General features: G+C 34.9%; 1 pseudogene; it reads right to left on the bottom strand.

Moving 5' to 3' along the window:
• Positions 1-22,590: 22,590 nt before the first annotated feature.
• LOC127193020 (guanine nucleotide-binding protein G(I)/G(S)/G(O) subunit gamma-5-like) overlaps positions 22,591-23,876 on the bottom strand; it is a 171,286-nt pseudogene continuing 170,000 nt past the window's right edge.

The following is a 23,876-nucleotide window of genomic DNA, read 5'->3' as shown; positions in this document are numbered from 1 at the left end:
CAAACGCTTGCATATTGCGTCTTTTCTTGAATTTTAGAAGTTGTAGAGCTAAGTCTATGTAAATCTACATAAAATCATTTGCAAATGTGAGTTAATAATAGCTGTTCGGTTTTGAGAATAAAGTGAAAATATAGTAAGTGCTCAGCTGACAGCCCTTTTTAGTATGCTATAGCTGGGCAGTTCTTTTTCTCCATCAGTTGAGGAATTAAAAGAAAGGAAAAATGGCTCATTTCAAAATTAAAATACCTTTTATTGGCAAGCATTGCAGGCTGCTCAGAAGAGAAGGGTTGGAGAACTAGAGGAGACAGCTGATCTTTACAGGGGCTGGTTTATTACAGTGACTGATATGCAAAATTGTCAGGACTTAGTAGCGGTACCAGGCTGAAGTAGAAAAGTAGGAATATATGCAAAGACTCCATTACAGAAGCTATAGACACCGAGTGCCAATGTTAGACAAGAGCAGCAGACAGGACAGAGAGAGGCTGCATGGATCTGATGATTCTGGACCATATAGATTCTGTTTAGTAATATGCTGTAGTTTTAATATAGAGATTCCATTAGGCAGTTTTAAATAGAGAAGTAGCATGTTTATTGGAGAAAGGCCAACAGGCCTAGAGGATGTTGCTTTCTGGGAGACCATTGTTATGCTCTGATGAGAAGTCTAGTTTTGCAAGGGAACTCAAAGGAGAGGTACTAAGAAATAAAAGCGACCAGATGCTCAATTATTCAGTTACATTCACATAAAAAATCATGTATAAAGCAACACAACTTCATTACTTCTATGCTGCTACTACAGTCATTGTGGGTGATCACTGTGGGAGGGGTCTAAGAAAATCCTAAGACAAACAAACAAATAGACAAAAAAAAAAAAAAAAAAAAAAAAAAAAAACCCAACAGAAAAGAAATGAACCTTAGCTTAAACATACCTATTTGAAAGTATAACAGAGTTCAATTTTCAATGAATAAATCTCTTCAAAGAAGCAAGCACAATTTAAAGATTTTTTGGCTAGAAAGAAGAACTTGCATTTTTCTTTCTTTATTTATTTCTTTTCCTTTTTTATTTATTTATTTATTTTTTGATAAACTTAGAGACAATTGTTCTTCAGCTTCTGGCGTGGCTATTTTGGTCAGTGTTCTATTACTGTAAAGAGACAATATAACCACAGCAACTCACATAAATGAAAACATTTAGTTGGAACTTGCTTGCAGTTTCAAAGAGTTACTCCATTATAATTATGTCAAGGAAATGGAGGCACACAGGCAGGCAGGGTGCTGAGGTTGCTGACAGCTACATCCTGATCCATACACTATAAGGAGAGAGAGAGTCTGCACATGATCTTGCCTTTTTTTTTTTCTTTTTAAGATTTATTCATTATTATGAATACAGAGGTCCTGAGTTTAATTCCCAGTAACCACAAGTGTCTCAAAACTATCCATAATGTGACCTTACTTTGGCTTTTGAAACATGTATAATTTCAAATTTGTAAAAATAATGCTTCATTTCAGTCTCTTGCAAATAGGAAAATCTCTTCTCAGAGTAAGCACATGGAAAGTCTGAATTCTGTCCTTAGATACAATGGAAGGCAAGTGGTGTTAAAAGAAGGAGAGCTAGCACAGAGCTTCTCACACAGGAACAAGATTGTGAGCTGTTTTAATAAACTTCTGAAGAATTTTATTTTTATAAGTTCTCTTTCAAGTAAAATATCACAGTGGGATTTAATGGCCTCAGAGAATAGTAAGAAAAGGAATACTATAGGAAAACAAAAAATAAAATAAAATATTCTATTCTTATTGCAATTACCAGCATGTTATATATGAAATTTCAGCAAAAGAGTAAAAGACAACTAAAATTGTGTTTTTAACTTTAATTTGAAAGAACTGACTTATTGCTGTAGCTTCAGCCTGAGATGATATGTTCCCCTGTAAGTGAAAAAGGCCTTTGGTATGATCACAGGACAGTTCCCTCTACTTTGTTTTAAGTAGATTAAGTAGATTAAAACTAATTACAAGGGTAAAACTGGAAGAAAAAGAAGGGTTGTAATTGTCTTACTGGATATCATTTTGATGTAATGGTTATACTTTTAAAATTATACATTTTTAGGTAGGGAGCTTTATAGATTCCTGATTAAATACAGTGTCTGGCATGTTGATCTTTTTATCTACAAAATAAGCACCTTATATGCATAGAACAATGGTGTTTTAAACTTATTTCAAATGAAAATACCTAAGTTTAAAACAGTATTGGAATAGTTAAAAGCCAGGACTTCACAAAGAGCTATTTTTAGTGTCTTAGAAACCAATATAGCTACAAAGTATATTGAATAATTGGTACAAGCAATGAAACCAGTCTCATCATATGTTGTGTGAAAAAGAAAAAAACAGGGATTAACTCTGAGTCTTTGGAAAAGATAGCAGATACCTGAGTGGTTTTATATGAAAAAGAGTGCCTATTAACATTGAGTTCTTCTCAAAGGATGTCACAGTAAAATATTTTCCTTTAATCATTCAGTTCATTAACAATAAGAGGAAACTTCAAGATAAGGCCATTAATCCGCAGTCAGTTTGCATATTTAACACAACATATATAGCAAACCATTTCTCTTAAACTTAAAAACATCTTGGGCTTAGCATATTTCTCAAGAAACTAGGGCCTAGTTCTCATAAGCATCCAGCACCTGGCTGTACCTACTCTAGCCACATGCTATCCACACATACATGATGATTTTCTGTGATGCAAACATTGTAACACCTCATGATTTTGTGTGGTGCAAACTTTGTTGCACCTCAGGAAAAAAAAACATGAGTATAGATTAGAACTGTCAGGGCAGCCTTCACAATGAGTGAGTTTCATGCCTTTGAATACATGATACATTCATTCTAGTGACACTATACTGAAACCATGAAAGTAGAAATAAATATTTGAAGTGCTTGGTTTTATAATTTTATATGGTTTTAAATTTATAATTAAATTAATTAAATGCACAAAATTGCAGAAACAAATTGAGGATTTTCCTCATATCAGCCCTTGTGTAGCAGGTGTACTTGGCTCAAAGATGCTCAGTGTGCAAGAATGCAGACCAATCATAAGTCAACAGGTATAGTTCCTGGTAATAAAGGAGAAAAAGAAGTAAAACGTGAGTAAAGGGCAGAGAAATTAATCCTATCAGAGGAAAAACATGGTAAAGGATGGGAATCCAGATCTTCTGTTAAAAAGTGATAAACAATTGGGATCCTAAGAACTGTATGGTGCCTGTTAACAGCATAGAGCAGGAAAGAGATATGAGAGTTAGGTTCAGTTGTGTGAAAATCCTGAGCTGTAAATTGCTCTTAGACCTATAACTATCTCTTGTCTGTCATACATCATGATCAGCTGAGTCCAACACACAATATTCTCTACAGTCCACAGAACTACCTGTTGCTTCTAAATTATCTGAGGGATAATTTAAGGATATTTGAATTGATATGTGTATGTATGGGATTATGGTTCAAATGTATTAAACAATTTTAGATGTAAGTTATTTCCCATAAAGAAAATCAAGTCACTAATGCTCTAAAAAAATCTTATTATTATTCCTTTAAGAGTTAACATAATATAGTGGAAAGTAGTGATATATATATATATATATATATATATATATATATATATATATATATATATATATATATATAATCAAATAGCTTACAATATATGAAAATAAAAAAATAGAACTAATGTGCAAAATATCCCACTTAATAAATTCACATTATATATAATTATAGAGGCTGAGTGAGAATTGAGAGTTTCCAGAAAGTAGATTAAATCAGGGATAATGACAAGTATTGTTTGGGTGTATTTAAGAAACTGCAAAAAAAAAAAAAAAAAAAAAAAAAAAAGAAACTGCAGAAAAGTATTAATTTTGCCTGTAAATTATAATTGTGGAGTGTGTATCCTGAATTATACAACATGTGATTGCTTCCATATTATTGTTGCCCCAATACAGTGGGGGATCTGGGAACATGTGTAGTTTGCCCATGGTTATATGGATGGAGTATGTGCCATATGCTGGTGTACAAATTCATTGATGGGTAGTGGATTATTGAGAATTTTTCTTGTTCTTTAACTCAGGAAAGTAAGAATCTAGCTATTAAGCAGAAATATCAAATGGATAGTATGGATTTAGAGGAATGAGGTAGTGTGGCCTGTGCAAAACTAAGCTAAAGATTATCCTGTCCTATTCGACATCAAGCATTTCCTTACAATTTTCACCTTCAAATCGCTTGGGATTCCCATTAACATGGTAGTGCATTTTTCTGGAGGCATACAGACATGGATGACGGCTCAAACCAAATTAATTTTATGTGTTTGTTTTCCAAGTGATTAAAAACATTTAGAAAGAGATGTTTATATGGACAAACATTTCCATATAAATAATGCCATAAAGATTAATGTAAAATAATTTTTACATTAATGCAATGTTTTTTTTTTTTTTCAGACAAACAGGAGACTAAAAATCATAAGAAATATTTAGGAGCAAGTAGAGGTAATAAAAAGGAAAATATGATAAATAGTACTGTAAAGACCAAGTAGAAGAAAGCTGTGGAGGCATTTAGATGATCAAAAATAAAATATAAATTAACTTAAGTGTACTAAATAGAATTTAAGTGGATCTGTAGTGGATATATAAATCATGTGTTTTGTGCTGTTTCTCTGTCTCTGTCTTTCTCTGTCTCTGTCTGTCTCTGTCTGTCTCTCTCTGTCTCTGTCTCTGTCTCTCTCTCTCTCTCTCTCTCTCTCTGTGTGTGTGTGTGTGTGTGTGTGTGTTTGTATTTTATTAAATATGATATACCATAAATATATGGCTTTGGATTACATTTGAAAGGTGAGTTCCCAAGACTTAGTGTTTGTATCATTCACAGTACTGGTAGAAAATAGAAAAATACTGGGAGTTTAAATTCTTTCCAATTTTTACTAAAGCTTCTGCATATGTTTTATAACATTATACAATATCCAAAAACACAAGTGAGGAAATTCATATTATTCTAATCAGTGTTCAGTATTGGAGAAGAGCAGTAAGACAACGCAGAAGGCAAAATATTTATAGACTCATCTTTCCTACCTTGTAATTTGTTCAAGTACTACGAATATATCTGATACATTATTTGTATGTGTGAAAAATTTCTAGTAATAATTTTCAAAGAAATGGATAGTAGAATTCATTTTAATCCCATAGCAAAAGTCAACTTTTAATATATTTTTATAATATAGGTCATATAGCTTTTCCCATCAGCATAATATTATTTTCCTTGTCATAAAAATGCAATTACTAACAGTATAGTATTGTTTTTGTTATTTTTCATTTTGCATATATATATATATGTATATATATATACATACATATATATATATATATATATATATATATATATATATATATACTACTCACAGCAAGAACTACAAAAAATTAGGAATTAGATGAGGAAGGAATCGAGAGGGGATGAAGGAGGGGCCTATAATCGGGATGTGAAGAATTCAATCTGCAGAACAAGCAGGTAACTCATATTGCTAACCCCACTACATAGGAGTAGCTCTGATACTGGCTGAGACATGAATGTCTATGCATAGACAATGCTTCTTTTTGGTTACAGAATCCCTGTGACATGAATAATATTGTAAATGGTAAGAAGCCTATGGTTCTTTTTTTTTATTATTATTAATTTATTCTTGTTACATCTCAATGTTTATCCCATCCCTTGTATCCTCCCATTCCTCCCTCCCCCATTTTCCCATTATTCCCCTCCCCTATGACTGTTCCTGAGGGGGATCACCTCCCCCTATATATTCTCATAGGGTATCAAGTCTCTTCTTGGCTACCTGCTGTCCTTCCTCTGAGTGCCACCAGGTCTCCCCCTCCAGGGGACATGGTCAAATGTGAGGCACCAGAGTACGTGAGAAAGTCATATCACACTCTCCACTCAACTGTGGAGAATATTCTGACCATTGGCTAGATCTGGGAGGGGGTTTAAAGTTTACCTGCTGTATTGTCCTTGACTGGTGCCTTAGTTTGAGCGGGACCCCTGGGCCCAAATCTATGGTTCTTAGGAAATATAGAACATTGTAACTGAGGTAAGAGTTGATGTCACTTAGTAGTGTACCAGTCTGACTCTTTTGTCCTTTTGTCATTAGCGTTCACAAAAAGTAAAAGTGAATGCATCCAAGGTACTTTGTAAAACTGGTACTCTTAGTCCTATTTTTCAGATATATTCCAATTAAAAGTATTTTAACAGTTAAAACAAAGTATGGGAAAAAGACAAAAGACCTCAGAACAAACACATATTTCAGGTACTATTTTATGCTGGTGAGAACTGCAGAGCGAGGAGATGGACCATTTCTCCAGTAAGATTCTGTTCTTATCGGACACTCCAAGGTGGACCTGGAACATGTGTGGATATCTCTGGAAATGGTTGGATACACTTTCCCTATTCTCTTCTATAAATTGTTTATCGCTTTAATAATATGGTAGCTTTGTTTTGTTACAGTGACTGCATTTTTTGATAAAAAAATAGTTTATGTTCTAAAGTCATAGATTTCTGTGGCTTGACAAATTTTGGCTGTGCTTATCTCTATTCTATGCTCTGTGGCTGTGCTCTGATTATAGCTTTCTTTTATGTGCATGGCTGGCTTAGATTACGTATTTGAAGTGGGCTCGTTTGGCATATAGCCACCACTGACACTAATTAATGAGTTGTGTGATTCATGGCAAAGATTTTTTAATCCATACAGAAAAGTTTATAATTTTCTCAGAGACATTGGTTATTCCACATGATATAAATTATTCAGAAATTAAGTTATGCTTAAAAAAGAATGAAGAGAAAACTATATATTGTAAAATTTGATTATTTTTTCTTTGCCTTGTATTTTCTCCTCATTCTGGAGCTATCTTTCTTAGGAAGCCAGTCCCTGTCACAGAAATCAGATAAAATATGAAATATTTTACCAGGAGGGGGGATGAGTGACTACTTGAGAGCAATAATAGTATATTTGCTAGAGTTGAAGCACTGAGACAGAGACAGCAGTGTTTGACTGCTGACCTTTTGTTTGCCCCGTGCAGTAGCTTTGAAAATTCATATGCCCTCTATCATTCACATCATAACCAAATCAGGAAAAGGCAGCTTTTATATCTCATCATGTTAGTTGTAACATTAAATACATTAACATAAATAAAAATACAATACTAATAGAAAATTGAGGTACACTATAAATGTTAACATATTTATTAATACGAATAAAATATTTTTATTCCCTATATATTAATATAAAATATATAAATCTCCATTTAAAAACAACATGAATACAGAGGAACACTCACATAGGCCAGCACTATGAACAAACTTTCTAGAAAATGCCTTCATTTATCCATGCAGTGGATTCTGTTTATTATGTTTGAAACTCAAAACATTATAAAGACTTTTGTTTATCTTCTCTGTATTCCCATGCACATTGTGGTAACTTTTAAAACTATAAAAAATTATTTGCACTTACATCTGAAGTACTAATAAAAGCATGTTTTACATTTTCACTCTAAGTGTGTCTTGTGCTATGTCTGAGTCTATAAAAATCAAAAATGTTAAGCACAGGCTCTGTCAGTGTAGCTACAGGAAGCTTTGCCTACATCTGCTTCTCACCTGGTTCTCCAATTTCCATCTACTTTGTTTTTTTAATTAATGTACTTATTCGCTTTAAATCCCAATTGTGATATCCTCCCTCCTCTCTGTCCCTTCCCACCCTCCCTCTTCCATTACCCCTCCCCTATTCCTCAGAAAAGGGAAGACCCCCTATCCACCTACCCCAGCTCAACAAGTCAAATCAGGACTGAATGTGTCCTCTTCCCTTGTGGTCTGGAAAGGCAGTCCCACCAGGGGGAGGGAGGTAATCAAAAAGCAGGCAACAGAGTCCATGTCAGAGACAGCCACTACTCTCCTTACTATGAGACCCACATGAAGATATGGGTCTCTGTATCTTTTTCCATTAGGGGTCAGGTAGAGCCAATCAGAGGATAATAGTGCTTTGGTTCCTGTCTGTCAGGGTTTGGCTTTCTCCCATGGTCTCAAGTTGGGCTAAGAATTGGTTGGACACTTTCTCAATCTCTGCTTTATCTTTTACCATGTACATCTTGTAGGGTAAATTAGGGGTCGGAATTTTTGTTGTTGGGTTTGTGTTCTCCTCCTTCCACTAGAAGCCCTGTCTAGAAGGTATCCTTTTCGTTCTCCATGACCCCCTACTACTAGTAAACTCACCTGGAGTCATCCTCTTGTTCAACCAGAAGCCTACCCTGCCCTTTGTCTCCAGCTTGTCACAGAGATGCCTCTGTCCATGGTTTCTCTACTCTTTGCAGACCCTCTCTCCTCCTGACCCCACTTTTCCCAGGACTGATCTCTACCCTCATTTCTGAACATCAGTTCATTTCCTATTCCTCTGGCTACATTTAAGAGCCAGATGATGAGACAAATATAGTATGGCTCACTCTTCCAAAGCCATTGGTTTTCTTCCAGACTATTTATTGGAGTGGTAAATTAAATTCATTTGATGATTTGCTTTGCACTTGTCTTTTTTACAAGTGCAAGGAGTCAAAGAGTTTGGATTTATTACCCTTGTTGACCTTGACTTCCTCAGTACCAAATAAGGCATCTGTTACAGTGTAGGCATTCAATGAATATTCAATTGGCTATTAACCAATACCTAAATGTCAAGGCTATAAGCCAAATTAAATCATGAAGTATAATCCCTGATAATTAGTAAAAAAGAGAACAAAGGTTTATTATTTTCACACAATTCATAATTGATGCATGCTGACATTCATGGAGTCATTCATATATTTCCAAGAAAAATGTGAATGGAATATGTAAAGAAAGTAGGCACTGGCAGGAGGCCTAGCTCTATTTGAACTATTCCAGTTTATTATTTTTTGCTCTATTGATCTGAAGGAGCAGGCTATTATCAAAGGTAGGTGAGAAAATTGCTAGATATGACAAAGACCAGAACTGTTGGCTACTTATAAATGTAAAAACTAGATATAAAATAATTATCCTTTTTAGTCTTTGTGATTAAAAAATAAAAGAACATTTTCTTGACACAAATAATTGTCAGTCATGGCATGTCTTGGGATGAGTTCACTGTTTATTGAGGTTCAGTGAGATTTCTTAACTTGAAGAAGACTCCAGTTTGGAATGTATTTTATGAAAAGTAGTTTTCAGTTACTTTATGAGTATTTCTTATCATTGAATTAAATTCCCTTTATTCTTAGCTAATGTATGTGTGTGTGTGTGTGTGTGTGTGTGTGTGTGTGTGTGTGTGTGTGTTTAGGATCAAAGTTGAAAAAAATTTTATACTAAAGAAGAGTTCTATTATTAAGCTGATTCTCATGCAACACAAAGAAAATGATGAGGACAGAAAACAAGATGAAGTGAGCTTAAAGAGAATAATGTACAAAAACAACAATACTTTGGGAAAGAGTGCATTTCCCCTAACAGCTTTAGAAATTCACCCCATCATGAAGTGTTGCTATCTTCAAGACCAAGTGTGTGGCTGTATTGCAACAGGACTATTGTCTATTGTATTTACTAAGTGTTTGCTATCACCGTGTTTTGAAAAAAAATAATAAAAATTATGCTTGCAAGAAACAATCTGCAGAAGAAACCACTATTTAAATCTTTATTTACTTTGACTACTCAGAAAGAATAACTTCAGTTTTCATAGAGAAAGAAAATTACCTCTGTGTCATAAACATGTTTGAACTTTATTCTCTTTCCATAATTGTCTTTGACATCATCACTGTGTTACTGCTCTCACTTATTAGAGTTCAAATAATCATTTTTGAACCTGTGTTTTAGATCACTATTTGCAATAGATTTTTCAAGATAAAGAGTGAAGAGTGAAAACCCAGCTGAAAAAAATAGTTTCCACCATTCAGATTTCAAAAACTTAAATACGTTAATATATCTCTTCTTTCTTATTTTAAAATACACATATCCTGAATTGTCAATTATTAAAGTAGTTTGCATAAAATATAGAACAATAGAGAATGAGAGAAGATGCCCTTGGTTGTGTGTGGTTCTGTGGATAAAAGTTTACAAAATAAGTAGCAGAAGAATCTATATTATATTTTTATTAAGTATTTTAGGATGCAGTAACAACTTATTTTTAATTTTGATCATATGCATCTCTCTTCCACAGCTCTTCACTGACCCAATCTTTGTGTCATTATCATCATTCTTTGTGTCCTTATTTTCTTTTATAAACCCATCAAGTACAATTAGTGCTGGCTACATATATGTTTTTGGTTGTTTGGCTGCTTACCGGAGCTTGTTGGCCTACTAAAGCCACACTTAAAGAAAGCTATCTATATGGGTACTTATCAACTACAAATACCATTTTAATTAGGGGAGGAGCTTCATGTTGACTTCTCCTTGCTGAGATGTTGTATGTCTTGATTTTGCAAAGATCTTGTTTATGCTGTCATAATCTCTACAAGTTCATATGTGCAACTATGATTCTTTGTTGTGAGAGTATTATTACTTGCACTTATTTACCACTCTTGATTCTTACAACATTTCTACATGACCCTTGTGACTTGGAGGTAGGGCTTACGTGATATATACATCTCATCTAGGCCTAGCAGTCTGTAGTCACTTATTTTCTGAACCTTGACCAGCTGTTTGTCTCAATGATAATCATCTTGTACAACAAAATAAAGATCATTAACAACCACAACAAAAGCCAGGTTTTACGGAGATGTTTGAGAGATATATTAAACTATGAGTATCATGAAAAATCACAAGGTATTCCTTTATTGTCTTGACATAATAGCAAGTAAGAGTATAATGTTCTAGCCTAAGTCACAGGACTTCTCTAACCCTAAATTTTTAGGTCAGATTACTGTGCCATAAATGAACTCCAGCTTGTGAAGTGGGTTTCAAACACAATCAGAAAGAATTTTATGATTAATTCCATGATATTTTTGCCACTATTGTACTAGTGATCATATCTTGACAAAATATTTTTATTACAAGCTCTTTAATTTACACCTGTGTATCACTGATGACTACCTTTATTCTCTGCTAGCATGCATAGTAAATCCAGTACTCTGAAGCTACCCATAAGGGATGAAGATTTCAACTCAGTCCCATCCTTTATTTCCCCATGTTTTATAACTCAAATGAGTGATACCTGAGTAATAATATCTCCAGTAAAAGTTGAGTGTCATCAGGTTCACAAGGAGTGGTCAAAAAGAGGAGTCACAATATCCTTTAATATTTGAGGGTTCATGCTATTTTACTAGTCAGCAACTCCAATAAATATAACCCATACCTGATACTAGGCTATTTATCTGTTATGTTATGTTTCCTAGTAGAAGCATTGTTAATTGTGTGCTGGCTAGTTTTATGCCAGCCGAACACAAGCTAGAGTCTTCGGAGTGGAGGGAACCTCAATTGAGGAAAATGGTTCCCTAAGATAGGGCTATAGGAAAGGATTGTGGGCATTGTTCTTCATGAGTTATTGATGTGAGAAGGTGTGTTCCATTGTGAATGGTCCTACACTAGAGTACTTATTAGTTCTGTGTTCTGTACTTAAAAAACCGTGGGGAACAAGCCAGTAAGCCGCATGTCTCCATTCCCTCTGCATCAGTTCCTGCCTCCGGGTTTTTGTCCTATTGTGTTTCTATTTTTGGTCTCTTTGATGATAAACTGTTATATGGAGCTGTTACTGAAATAGCCATTTCTTCTGCCAAGTGGTTTGTGGTTAAATTATTTCATCACAGAAGCAGTAACTCTACCTATGACACCTTGTTACTGTATAACTCCATTTAAGCTGTTTTTATATATGTGTATATTTATATGTAAAGAGATGTATTCAGTGGTAGTGTTTCAAATAATTTCAGCAGTTTGGTAGGATAAGGTAAAAGATTAAAAACTAGGAAGGATAAATAATTTTGTCTTAATATCTACTTGAATTCCTCACACTGCTTCTAATGCCTCTGTATCAAACAGGAAAGTAGCAATAAAATAAAAATTAAAATACCTAAAAATATTATTGGGTATGTATAAACTATTAATTTAAGCCAAATTACTAGAATCTATATAACCTAGAATAGTCCTTCATCTGCTTCCAGGATTTATGGGACAGACATAATTTTGTGAGACAAACTTCTTCCAGTCAGCTTCCATTTTGTATGGTGAATTCTTTCATTAATCAGACTGACAATTCAAACATGGGAAATATCCAAACTAATTCCTCCTAACATGATACTGGCCTTTCAAAATAAACTTTCTATTTCCCGATTCCTTCTGGATTTCTTTGCTAAATGCTTTCATTTTTTTTCTCTTCATAGTTTTCCTCTTCTACTATGAAGGAATAATGTAAAAATATCAAACCCATAATCCCAAGATAGGCCAAAAGCTCATTCACTTCTGTTTTATTTTGGCTATGAGGTCTCCCCACTCACTTTCAGAATCAACAGACTCAGAATACAAACTTTATAGCTTTAATAGCTTGTGGCATCCACAGCCGCTCAAGCCCAAGTCTCATTTTAAAGGCCTCCTTGTTCATATACAAGTTTGTAGATAAGGCCACGCAGTGCTGTCAAATCTCTAGGGAACCTGTGTTCTTCCCCCAGCCCTATATATTTTTTATTCTTAACTTGATGCAATTGAACCTCCTCATGTCAATATTCTGAGCCAATAAATGTATCTACAACATACTCAATCTAGTTTTAAAGTGCAGGCACTTTTTGTAAAGTTATGTTTCTTTTCATATTACTAAATATGTTTCATAAGTCCATATTGGCCTATGTCAATTTGGATTTCTTTTTCTTTTTCTTTTTTGTTTGTTCTGATAAAGAATATTGTCACGTAGCACAGGTTGCTGATTATGCACAGAGATCATTCCTCAGCTTCCAGAGTGCTGTGAATAAAGGCCTTGGCTTCCGTGTAGAATGTGATGACTAATATAGATTATCAATTATATGAGATTTAGAATCACCTGGAAAAATCCCTGGATATGACTGTGAGGCATTTTCTAAATAGTTTAATGATGTAGGAAAGTCCATCTTAAATCTGTAAGACCACAGATTACTATGTGAGATTGAGTAGTGGACTTGAGGAATTTAGCAACTAAATTCACCTCTGTCATTGTGAGTGGAAATAGAAAGATTCTGTCTTGTCCTTTCTCAACCACAATGCCCTCCCATAATCTGAAAATGAAGATATACCAGCTGTTCCCTATGTTGTTCTTTTTTATTGTATTTATTTCAGGAAGGAGGAAAGTAACAAATACACCAAGCTTAATACAGTCATTTTCATTTTAGTGTAACAGGTGAGTTTCCAAACATAGTGTTCTTGGATGGTATTGCTTTATTGGAGAGTAGTTTTATGTACAGTGTGGTGTGTGCACATGTGTGTGTGTGTGTGTGTGTGTGTGTGTGTGTGTGTGTGTTCAATGCATGTGACTTTGCATTTGCCAGAGTTCAAACATGTGGCGATAAGAAGATATTTAGATATCTTCTTCTACATCTCCACCTACTGTGATACAGGGCGGCTAAGTGATCTGGAAGTGACTAATTATGTTATTTAGACACTATACCTCTTTTATTTGTTTATGTCCTCCCATTAATGGGATTTGCAATCATGCCCAGCTTTGTATGGTGGGGACTAGGTCTCATGTCTTTATTTTTGCTTACCAAGTATTCTTACTACTGATCCACCTCCCAGCCCTGGAAATAATTTTTTCATATGTTTTCAAAACAGAATGCTAATACAAATGTGGGCAATATAAGATTTAGAATGATTATCATTTAGCTGTCAATGAAGTGTAGAGAATACTTATGTTGAGTATCATACAATGTCCTTTGTCTATGTATATCTTACCTAAAATGAAATTGACTGGTACATACATCAAAAGAATTTCAAAGTGGCATATTAGTAACCTGAAGTAGCATAACTATGAATACCTAATTTTATCTGCTTTTACACTGAGTGAAAGGTAGAGATATATTTGAAAATATTAATTTTTAACTGCAAAAATATGTATAAGCATTCTGTCAAGAAGACTTCATGTACAAGAAGCTAAAACTATGAACATTAAATCATGCATTTTCTACTCGTATAAGATGTCCAGAAGGAATTCTATTGAACACTTGGCATTTTCTTATCCCAGTTGGGATGTGAATAGTTATAGACGCCTACTAATCATTTTGTATTTGAAGTATTTAGTATATGATATAAAGAACCAAAAATCTGTTTGAAGCTCAGAAATTAATGTGATCCTGGATTCTTTTCTTTTTAATTTTTTTTATTAATTTATTCTTGTTACATCTCAATGCTTATCCCATACCTTGTATCCTCCCATTCTTCCCTCCCCCCCCCTATTTTCCCATTATTCCCCTCCCCTGTGACTGTTCCTGAGGGGGATTACCTCCCCCTGCATATGCTCATAGGGTATCAAGTCTCTTCTTGGCAACCTGCTGTCCTTCCTCTGAGTGCCACCAGGTCTCCCCATCCAGGGGACATGGTCAAATGTGAGGAACCAGAGTACGTGAGAAAGTCATATCCCACTCTCCACTCAACTGTGGAGACTGTTCTGACCATTGGCTAGATCCGGGTAGGGGCTTAAAGTTTACAGCCTGTATTGTCCTTGGCTGGTGCTTTAGTTTGAGCAGGACCCCTGGGCCCAAATCTGCCTATCATAATGTTCTATTTGTAGGTTTCTAGGACCCTCTGGATCCTTCTAATTTGCTATTCTCCCATGCTTCTCTCATCTAGAGTCCCAATAGGATGTCCTCCTCTCTGTCCCAGTTTCCTGGTAAGTGAAGGCTTTCGTGGGACATGCCCCTTGGGCTAGTATGCAGACATAAGTGAGTATATACCATTTGAGTCTTTCTGCTTCTGGGTTAACTCACTCATTATGATCATTTCTAGCTCAATCCATTTATCCACAAATTTCGGGAATTCCTTGTTTTTAATAGCTGAGTAGTATTCCATAGTGTATATGTACCACAGTTTCTTTATCCATTCTACTACTGATGGACACTTAGGCTGTTTCCATGTTCTGGCTATTATGAATAAGGCTGCTATGAACATGGTTGAGCAAATTTTCTTGTTGTGTGCTGGATTTCTTACAATACTAGTACTATAAAGCCTGAGGACTACTTAAGGTGGATGCAAAGCATCTTGTTTTCAGAGAATTGGATGAATCTATGTGACTCAGGGACAGAATATACTAGGTTGGATAAGTCTCCCTATAACACATATTTTAATGGCTTCATTCTTTAATTAGCAACATTAGGGAACATTTCTAAGTAACATTATTAAGATGTAGCTGTCAAGACTTTGAAAAACACTATATTATTAAAATGCATGTGAAGATGTGTTAAAACCTGGCAAGATTTATGAAAGGAAATCTTGTTAATACTATTTTAATGTTTTTATTTCATAGATTCTGAATAACATTAATGAATACTAAAATTAAGTTATAACTGAAAAAGATTATTATTTGAAACGAGGATATCACATTTACTTCTAAAGGTTATATTGAGTATGAATGGTAAGTAATAAATTAACTCATTGTTTGCTTATATCTTTCTTGAGCAGTTTTGCATTCTTGTAAGGGTCTGATATAAATTAAAGTGTTAAATAGAAAAGAAATTGTTATACTTATTTTCCTATGATTAAAAGTATTCAAGTAAGATTTTTATGAAAAGTAATTAAGGACTATTTGGCTCTGAAAAGTAACACATATGAACATTTATTGAATTATAGATCTTAATGCATTTCTAGAAATAGTCAATAAATGTTAATTTGTTATCCTTAGCCGAAAACGACACCTCTTTTTCATTTTGAAAAAATAAACATAGCACAACTCATCAATAATTTTTTTCATTAAATACAATCAGTAGTCAGTTGAATTCCATATTCCCTTAGAGTAAAACACTGAGTAACACCTAGAACATACAGTGCAGCACAGGAGGTATCATTCAGTTTTGCCACAGGGAAGGCTTCTTTGATTCTGGTTTCATCAACGACATTACTTATTTTTTTCTCAGTAAAGCTCTATCATGTAGAAAAAGACACCAAGAAAGCAAACACAGTTCAGGCCATGCATGGACACTAGCAAAGGAAGCTGAGGGCAAGGCCAGAGGAATGCTAGGAAAAGAAGTGCGACTTGGGTTAACAACTCTCATAGAGAGCTGAGAATGGACAGAACAACTTATCAGGGAGTTAAAGCTCAGTGAAAATGGATAAGACACAGAAAGCAGTACTTTCACATCAGTAATTGTTGAGTATTTTCAAAACGTACAAGGCAAGGGTCATTCAACTTCTCTGGGGACATCTTCCATTAACATTTACGTGTGAAATGTTAGTCTTGCATGTTTCAGTGCTGATGTTGTAGTTATTGGTGATGATCTAAAAGAAAATAAAACCATTCATCATGTGGTCTGTTGGTGCATATGTGGAAATGAAGTGTCAGGAACGTCTGGAATATTGCCTGGGTATGCTTCTGGTCTGCTCTGTGTATTCTGACCTGCTGTTATATGAGAACGTTCCCCAGTCTCACACTCTCAACATCAAAAGTGATCAATGACCACCACAATGGAATACAGTCATCTAATCATGAGCCAAAAGGAGTCCTTCCACATTAAGAAGTCTCTGTTAGGCTCTCCTGTCCAAGCATTAAGAAAACTAATACAGATAATTGGTGAAGAATGAAAAGGTGGCGTGAAGACTGAAGCTATAGCCAAAGAACTCCTAGAATGTTATAACAGAGATTAAAGGACCATTCTGGTAGGCACTCAGAAGACTGGAATGCCAAATACAAATATTGATTTCACTATTCTTGAACATTCTGGGTAAAACACTGACTTCATTGGCAACTGTAACCAAGGTCATTTGTGTTTCACCATAGCGAGGATTTTAATTATATGTTTTCCACATCATGAATATTTGAATGAAGCTGAATTAAACAGATAATGGACTAATTAGAAATTTAATGGCAGTATAACATTTAGTCATTTCCATGGTTATTACTCCTTTCCTGTAGCTAAGTAGGCAGTGAAAAAAAATGGGGAGGGGAAAAGGAATAGTTATAGGAGAAGGATGTGTAAAACATGACATTTGGTGAAGAAAAGGTGAATGAATAAAAAAAAATATATCCAAAACAATGCATCCAAAGTGTTTTCAGAAAATCAACGGTATTTTTTGAAGACATTAGTTAAGTTAAGTGGAGACCACACAGTGTACAATGCAATGATAAGAGCGGCACCTTGATGGCGGAACTATGCACTTGTGAGAGTCATTCACATAAGGTCCAAGAAGAATAACTGGGTAAATGTGTTTCCAGCATCAGACTACCACATACAAGCCTTTTGCAGTGGTTTTTTCCCAATGTATGTCATATTACATCTTGATGCATTGCAAAATTTGAAGTACCTATCAGGTCGTGTTGTCTTGGTAAGCCATGTATACTGCAATAGCTTTAAGTCTATAGTGAGTTATACAAGCATTCCATAAAGAAGCCTATGAAGCCAGACAGTGTGTAAAACTGTCTATACCCACAGCAGAGGTTCCTCTGCCACCTAATTTGATCATTTTAGACCTTGAACATTTTTATATGCTGCAGGTTAGTTAAATATATACCATTCATAGGAATCTGTGGGAGGCAACTGCTTTATGAAAGGAGGTGGTAGTTAGACTTGAATATTATTAGTTCCTTGAGAAAAGTAAAATATGGAACAGATTGCCCCTGGATTTGTTGAGAATATGGACAACCTTCACCTTTACAATCCTCTAGTCTTCTACTTTGCTTTCTGTTTCTATAACCCAAGAAACTTAAGGAGCAAAGGTCTTATTTCAATTTGAAACTCTCAGCTAATAGTTCATCCTATAGAGATTCAGGGCAGGAACACGGAAGTAGAACCTGAACCGGAGACCGTAGCAGACCATTGTTTACTGGTTTGCCCTTCATGGCTCATTCAGCCTAAATTTTACACATCACAGCATCAACAGCCCAGGGGTGGCACTGCTCAACTTGTGTCAGATTGACAAATAACTAACCAGCACAGCTAAGGAAGAGTAGCCACTTCAACACAATAGGGTTACGAATGTCAGCATAAGACTGTTAACACAGAATAAACCCAATAGAGTAGTTTGAATTACAAATAACTTAAATTACTTTGTATTCTCTTATTTAACATGATTGAACATACTTATGTTCAATACCCTGAAATTAAGTATTCATTTGGCCCTGATTTTTCAGATTGTGCAATTGTTATTTTATCTGCTGTAAAAATATACTAAACCCAAAAATTATAGATGTCAATGATATTTTATTGAAATAATGTTGTGTAAAATTTTCTACATTATCCTAAAACAAATATTGAACAAAATTCATAGCTACCTAGAAAAATAAAATGTTTTTATGTCAAGGTAACAGAAGTTGTAATTTTTGGGAAATGTGTTATCAGTGAGAGAGCTGAACTTTATGATTTCTACTTTTTATTGCCTGAAAAAAAAAAAAGAAACATTTCCATATCTTTGTAATGGAAATATGTCATAACTTAAGACTGAAAATGAAAAAAGAATATCATTCTTGTATTTTTTATTGTTCTCTAAAGTTGTTTTCATTTTACATGATGGTTATGTGTATGAATATACTTATATCCTATCATTTTACATTTTGTCTCTTCCTTTTCTTTTCGTTATTTCTTATGATTCTTCACTTCTCTTCCTTTGCCTTCTCTCCCTTCCTTTTCCTTGTTAACTAGTTAATGTTTAATTGCTATTATTTTCCCTGTGTGCATGAGCAGGTATCTATCTGTTTTCAATTATTTGAACCAAATATTAACTCATGCTCGGTCTACCACATTCTCTAACTCTGAGTGGTATTTCCTGATCATCTCCCTGTTAGCTTATCTCCCCATGGCTTTTGCTATTACAGCTTGCATGCTCTCTTTGTTCTACCACAAGATGTTTCTGAGATGTGGAGAGTATGTAGCTCTAGGAAACAATTTTTGTATGGATTTTTTCTTCTCCATTTCAAGTGTCAAATTATTTATTTAATTATTTATTAGTTGTTTATAAGAAATTATTACATTTATATCCAGATGTATACTACATTTATATATTCATGTATCCATATTGTATGCTATGTTTGTCTATATATATTTGGATGAGAGTCGAGGAGTACAGGGGAATTAAAGAGTGAGAATTTGAAGAAAGGTTTTTTTTTAATATAATATTTTCTATTTTAGAACCAATTTTACTCTATTTCACTGTATTTGAGATTAAGTAAGTGATATGGTCTCTATTTTAAGAACAGTTTAGTTTTGTAATAGTTTCAAAAAGGAAAATACATTTTGTTAAATACAAAGTATCTGGTTTAAAACAACTGATTTTCAAGGTTGTAGACCTCCTTGCCCACACTCTCTATTACTCTGCAAGTCCCTTACGCCAACATTTATTTCATTTTTAATCATTTCTTCCTGGAACATGGTCAGTAAACATACTAACCGAGGAGCCAAAAGTTTCTTCAGCTTTGATTTTCTCCAAAATTCTGTCTGTTATGTATGTGTTTGCACCGTGTTTGTGTAATGTTTCTAGAGTTCCATGAGTTAATGCATATTTTCTCTGTTTAGAACTATACTCATTTTAAAATAAGTTTGTTTTACAGTGTTTGCTGAGAGGATTCACACCATTGTGTATGTATAATATCTTCGGTGTAATGTTTCATATCTAATGCATCACTCGAAGTCAAATCTGGTCACCTGCTTTTACTTAAAGTACCACATATAAGATATATGATAGAAATGCTCATGAATAGTAGTGAATAGTCATATAAGTAGGTACTATTTCCGACTTAAAAAGCATTGTTAACATAAACATAAATGAAATTTTATTTTTATAACAATAAGACGTTTCCTGGAATTCTTCAATGAGTCAACAACTCTGGATACATTCTGCAGCACTGACAACTTAAGGAAAGGATTCACGTGTGCCAACAGTTTTCACACTTGCACTCTTAGGCCTTATCATCAATGATCACTATAGCATTGCAAAACCAAGTAACAAACTCATCAAAGCTGAAGTTCTGTTTGGACTTGGGCCATATTTATAGCTATCTTTCAGTGTATCAGTCTTGGGCCACTGGTTGGACATGACTGGAAATGTTGGCTATATCACTTTAATTTTAAATTTATAGTATTTAACAATGGTAAAATATGCATATATCTTAAATTTAGTTATTCATTTGTTTTAGTTTAGTAGTACTTTTTAATTTCTTGTTAATGCTTGTGAGATTTTTTTACTCTCTTGCTCACTCTTGTATGTGTATGTGTGTGTGTTTGTGTGTGTATGTGTATGTATCCATCTGCATATGTCGTATGTTTCAGGTTAGGATATTATAGGACACCTTGTAGGCATCTATTTCTTCCACAGTATGGTTTCCAGGGAGTGAAATCAGGTCAACAATCGTGAAGAAAAGAACCTTATCTAATGAACTTTATCTACCCTTGAATATTTGTAGAAGATGTCAATAGTTGTTTTAAAATGGAATAAAAGTATGTACCAAAATGAGACAAACACTACTTGACAGCCCTGGAACATATGTGAAAATGAAAATGTGAAACAGAATGTAACACTTGTAATGAAAGATAAAGGAGACTGTGTTAAAGCAAATATCATATGGCAAAATGTGCACTTTAAGGTGTTTTTGAAATATTTAACTTAATAGGGCAATCATGGATGTTACTTTACTTATAATCTTACAAAGGACTTAAACAAGAAAAATAATAACAAGCATTGCGAAACTCACTAATATTCTCATTTAATAAGAGCTCCAGCACACAGCAAGAAAATGTGCTCAACCATGTTCATAGCAGCCTTATTTATAATAGCCAGAACATGGAAACAGCCTAAGTGTCCATCAGTAGAAGAATGGATAAAGAAACTGTGGTACATATACACTATGGAATACTACTCAGCTATTAAAAACAAGGAATTCCCGAAATTTGTGGATAAATGGATTGAGCTAGAAATGATCATAATGAGTGAGTTAACCCAGGAGCAGAAAGAATCCAATGGTATATACTCACTTATATCTGCATACTAGCCCAAGGGGCATGTCCCACGAAAGCCTTCACTTACCAGGAAACTGGGACAGAGAGGAGGACATCCTATTGGGACTCTAGATGAGAGAAGCATGGGAGAATAACAAAGTAGAAGGATCCAGAGGGTCCTAGAAACCTACAAGTAGAACATTATGATAGGCAGATTTGGGCCCAGGGGGTCCTGCTCAAACTAAAGCACCAGCCAAGGACAAAATAGGCGGTAAACTATAAGCCCCTACCCAGATCTAGCCAATGGTCAGAACATTCTCCACAGTTGAGTGGAGAGTAGGATATGACTTTCTCGCATACTCTGGTGCTTCATATTTGACCATGTCCCCTGGAGGGGGAGACCTGGTGGCACTCAGAGAAAGGACAGCAGGTTACCAAGAAGAGACTTGATACCCTATGAGCATAACAATGGGAGGTAATCCCCCTCAGGAACAGTCATAGGGGAGGGGAATAAGGGGAAATGGGGGAGGGGAGGAAAGAATGGGAGGATACAAGGGATGGGATAACCATTGAGATGTTACAATAATAAATTAATAAAAAAAACATAAAAAATTATAAAAAGAAATAAATAAGAGTGAATTCGAGGCTTCTAGGACTCTAAACATATACACAAGCATGCACATTTTATTGCTATTCCAGGGAATGTTTTTTTCTTTTCCTTAAAGGAAATAATCATCAGAAGAATAAGTTATCTTAATGTTTGGCCAAGAATATCAACCATGAACTATGAACCGTTTTATATGCATGCTCTCCTTAGGATCTATTTGTAAGTTCTGACCAAACAACAAATCTGAAGAGCGTTGAAATTTTAGATCAAAATCTTAACCTCTCCTCCTCCATGATGATTTCTAAGCCTTGGGTGTAGGATTTGTGTAGTAATGTACATTACATATATGTGTAGTAATTATAATTGAAATTCTCACAAGGACTTATCTGCATTTTGTTTGGTGTGGAACTCTGTAGTAGCTTCTATGTTCTAAAAAATAATCTTCTTTGATAATGGATGAGAACTATGCTTACTGTCAGTATTAAGGAAATTGTTTTGAATGTAATTGGAAGCTATAGTGACTTAGGTCCATTTTACCAGTAATTTCTCCACTAGGGAAAACTATGATCATTCTGGTTATAAGCATTGAGTTAGGTTTGCAAGAACAGGCATGAATTCTCTGTCTGTGTCTGTGTCTGTGTCTGTGTCTCTGTGTCTCTGTGTCTCTGTCTGTCTCTCTCTCTCTCTCTCTCTCTCATATATCTCTCAGTATGGTGTTTTATCATATGTTACAGGCAATTTATATAAAATAGTTAAACCTTGTCAAACAGAATTCAATGAAAGTACAGAGAGGTAGCTGTTAAGACCTGAGGAGTAGAAGATTGTATAATATAGTGCATGTTATAAAAAGGCTTTTTTTATAAAGACTTCAAATTTAGATCTCCTGAATATTCATTGGTGTGACTACAAGAAGGAACAGAATTTCTGAGGTCTAAAGTGATTTGTACTTGAAGACGCTCCAGTCAGCAGAGGTTCATGTTGAGCATTCTAGAGACAGAATTTTTCCAAGCCTGCAGCTGTCTGGAAAACCTTGACACAGTTGAGCCCAGCCTCCAACCAGAGCTGCTGAACCACTTTTTTCTTGGCAGAGATGCTAAAAGAACACCACAAGTCACTCAGGACAGCCTTGCCAACTGTTATGCCAACTGAGGGAGGAGTGGCAGGTCGTGAGACTCTCTTATGGAGGTAGACTTGAGTTTAGTTAAACAGTTGATGGTTTCCTATAGGATGTTTAAGCCTTTCACTGTGCTAGGTATTGTTTACTTTTCTTCTTTGGAATCAGGCACAGCACCTTCAGTAATTATGAAAGGCATTACTCGGGGAGCATGCTTTACATTCAGCTTGATTTCTCCACATTCATTGAAGTGCTTGGTGTCATCAGCAATATGGTCTGGCCTTCAAGTTCTGAAACACAAGCAAAAACACTGGAAAATAGATGTAGATGCTGAGATCTTGTATTCCTTTGATACACATCATGAAGGACATTTTTTTTAATCTGGCATTTTTGTTATTTTATGACTTCTGGGGGGAGCATTTTCACTATGTTTGACATAACACCATATATGATTTCCCCCCTCTGTGTGTGTGTGTGTTAAACTTATAAGGTTTCAATGTGAGTATTTCAAATATTCTTAGTATACTTAACTTCTGTAACTCTGTCAGTATAGCCTCTATTACATTTTGGTCTCTCCCATGTGCTTCCTTTCCCTTTATTGTATCCTTGTCTCTTAGTCACTTTTCTGGAACTCTCTCCTCCCAACTTTGCTTCAAAGGTCTCCTGCGACTTTCCTCAATGCTGCAGTTATTTCATGTAATGCTCTAAAAGGCAGTGATTCAATGCTGATATCTACAAATAAAAGAGAAAATGTGCCATTTGTCTTTTTATGTTATTGAATAATAAGAATTCTTTATATTGTCTCACTCAGGTGTACAAGAAATTGATTTCTTTAGCAGCTAAGAATTTATCAATAGTTTTCAACTTTTTTATTTTTTATTAATTTATTCTTGTTACATCTCAATGATTATCCTATCACTTGTATCCTCCCATTCTTCCCTCCCTCCCATTTTTCCCTTATTCCTCTCCCCTATGTTGTTCCTGAGGGGGACTTCCTCCCCCTGTATATGCTCATAGGGTATCAAGTCTCTTCTTGGTAACCCGCTGTCCTTCCTCTGAGTGACACCAGGTCTCC

This window comes from Acomys russatus, chromosome 8 (genome assembly GCF_903995435.1).
Source record: "Acomys russatus chromosome 8, mAcoRus1.1, whole genome shotgun sequence".
In the NCBI taxonomy this organism is placed as follows: domain Eukaryota; kingdom Metazoa; phylum Chordata; class Mammalia; order Rodentia; family Muridae; genus Acomys; species Acomys russatus.
The sequence above is the reverse complement of the archived record's forward strand: the minus strand, read 5'-3'. Positions and strand labels throughout refer to the sequence as shown.